The following is a 2,757-nucleotide window of genomic DNA, read 5'->3' as shown; positions in this document are numbered from 1 at the left end:
AGTTCCCGGTGGGGGTGGATGAACATGACCCTGTGGTGTTGCCTTTGGATGAACAGTACCCCGATCGATCGAGCAGGGCAGGATGAACAGTAGACGGTGGAGGGCAAGATGAACAGTAGCCCGTGGAGGGGTGGTTGAACAGGAGCCCGTGGAGAGGTCTGGTTGAACAGTAGCTGGTGGAGTAGCGCGCGGTGGAGGCTGAATGAACAGGAGCCCGTGGATGAACAGTCGCAGGTGGAGGCTGGAGGAGGTCGATGGTTGGCTCCCCATGAACACGACGACGATGTTGTTTCTCCGTTCCGGCCCAGCCATGTACACGAGCCCTGGCCGTACATATGCGCGAGTAGGCGTTCGAGACCCTGCCCGTATGTACGTACATGGCTGTATTTTCTTTCTTGCACACTGGCCGATGTACGTACATGTACATGCTACGTGCGCACCTCTACATCGACCAGTATGTACGTACATGTTCGCGACCAGAATGACAACGCTACGTACGCTTCGACCAGGTTGGTCCCAACTGTCAGACACTTCCTTGCGTGTGAAGATGTATCTGGTGGGTCCTAGCAGTCAGGGGGCGAATCGTTTTTTTTGCCCGGACACACTTCCTTGCGTGCGAAGATGTAGCTGGTGGGTCCCAGTAGTCAGGGGGAAACGTTTTTTTTCGTGAAATACGGTGGCCCATCCGGTTGGTCCCTGCTGCCAGGTGGAGGAATAATTATTTTGCGTGTAATAAGGAGGCAGTTCCTTGCTGCGGCCGTGGACCCAGCTGTCAGCCGCTCCACGTATAGTCCACGTCCGATGGAAGCCGTTCCTTGACCATGTTGACCACGCCGCGCTGAGAGCACCAGGGCGGTGGACGACGGCGAGGCCTAGGAAGGGGACGAGGCGGAGGCGGGGAAGACGCGGCAGTGGATACCCACGCATAGAGGAGTACGAGGGTTCACTGGTTCGCTGCGGTGTGAGGCTGCCGTCGTCGCAGAATAACAGGGGGTGTGGGTGAGTAGAGGGATAGCCTGGCCAGCGGTGGGAATAGTAGGGGGCGGTGAGGCCTCCGCGGCAGCATAGCCGGCCACGGGAGGCAGGAGCATGCGACACGACCGACGCTGCTTTGGGCGGCTGGAGCAACAAGAGCTGAGGTTGAAGAAGCACTACGGCCATTGGATGGACATCGTATGGTCACTGGAGCTAGAATCGATAAATATTGACTAAGTTGACAAAGCACTCCGTCCCCGTCAACTTAGTAGGCCCACAAGTCAGCCTCCCACCAAGGTGGGTCCCAACTAGCAGGGAGAGTATTCAATTTTTTGTGCGTAATAAGGAGGCACTTCCTTGCGTGCAAAGATATAGCTGGTGGGTCCGACCTGTCAGTGGTGAGAACGGATTTTTGCGAAATACAGAGGCCCTTTCGGTGGGTCCCAGCTGTCAGGTGGAGGAATCATTATTTTGCGTGTAATAAGGAGGCATTTCCTTGCATGCGGCCGTGGACCCAGCTGTGAGCCTCTCCACGCATAGTCTACTTCCGATGGTGTCATTCGTTGACCACTCCGCGTCGAGCGCATCCAAGGTGGTGGACGACGGCGAGGCCCCGGACAGCAACGAGCCGGAGATGGGAAGATGTAGGAGTAGAGTCGTAGACGGAGAGGTGTACGAGGGTTAACTGGTTTTGGTGCGGTGTGGTTCGGCAGCTGGTGGAGAAGAACAGGAGGTGTGGAGGAGTGGAGGGATGGCCTGGCCAACAGTGGAGTAGCGCTTCACAGCGAAGCGTGCTAAGCAGAGCTGCTAGCAGTAGGAGGCGGGAGCAGGTGGTCCCGGCAGCGCTGGAGGAAGAAGACGAGAGATTGAATATGGATGCTGGTCGTTGGATGTAAATCCAACGGCTAACGATGTCAAAATCATTTGTTGACTAAGTTGACAACGACTTGCATTGGCTTCGGCCTATTGGCTCACATTTCAGCCTCCAAAAATGTGGCACGTATTCAACCCATTTTTTCAGAATTTGCAGTCTTTTTTTTGTGGGTTAGAATTTACAGTCCATTTGATCTTTTTTTTTGAATTACAGTCCATTAGCCTTTTTTTGAGTGCTGTAACAAACAGTCCATTAGCTAGGCTGGGTGAACAAATAATGTAGTGTCCATGCGGCCCATTTATGTTTTTTCCTAAAAAAATACAGGCCATTTGCACTTTCTCGAAATACATGATTTTGCTGGGCTGATTCTAATATTAATATTGGGATGGGCGCAGCAATGTTATGAAAAAATAAACAGGGGCTGAGAATTTTGTTATATATATATTTAAATAATAAGAGATTTATTATGACATTGGTCTTTAAATCTTACCAAGCTTTTGTACACAATCATCAGGATTTTCGTTGCCAAAAAAAATCCAGGGTTTTATTGTTAAGAAATTATTTTTATAAGTTAACAAGATGTGGGATATTGTTTTCTTACATATGTAAGTATGTGTTAAATATATGACGACAATAACAATAATATATAATAACATATAAAATAATTTAAATATATATAATATAGTTAGAAGGGAAACATAAGTTGGACCAGGCGTTCCTATTCTTATATAGAAAAATAAGACAAACCTCTGCGTTTTCTTTAAAAAAATATATAAATTGGGCTGCCGATTTTTCAGGAAAAATAAAACCTCGGATGGGAGGTCCATAGGCCAGTCGATACGTGACAGCCCTCAAGAAAATACAAACAACCTTATGGATGCCAAAACCCGGCTGATACTTGCTGCCCT

The sequence above is a fragment of the Triticum dicoccoides genome, chromosome 6A (genome assembly GCF_002162155.2).
Source record: "Triticum dicoccoides isolate Atlit2015 ecotype Zavitan chromosome 6A, WEW_v2.0, whole genome shotgun sequence".
NCBI lineage: Eukaryota > Viridiplantae > Streptophyta > Magnoliopsida > Poales > Poaceae > Triticum > Triticum dicoccoides.
This window is presented reverse-complemented; position numbering follows the sequence as displayed.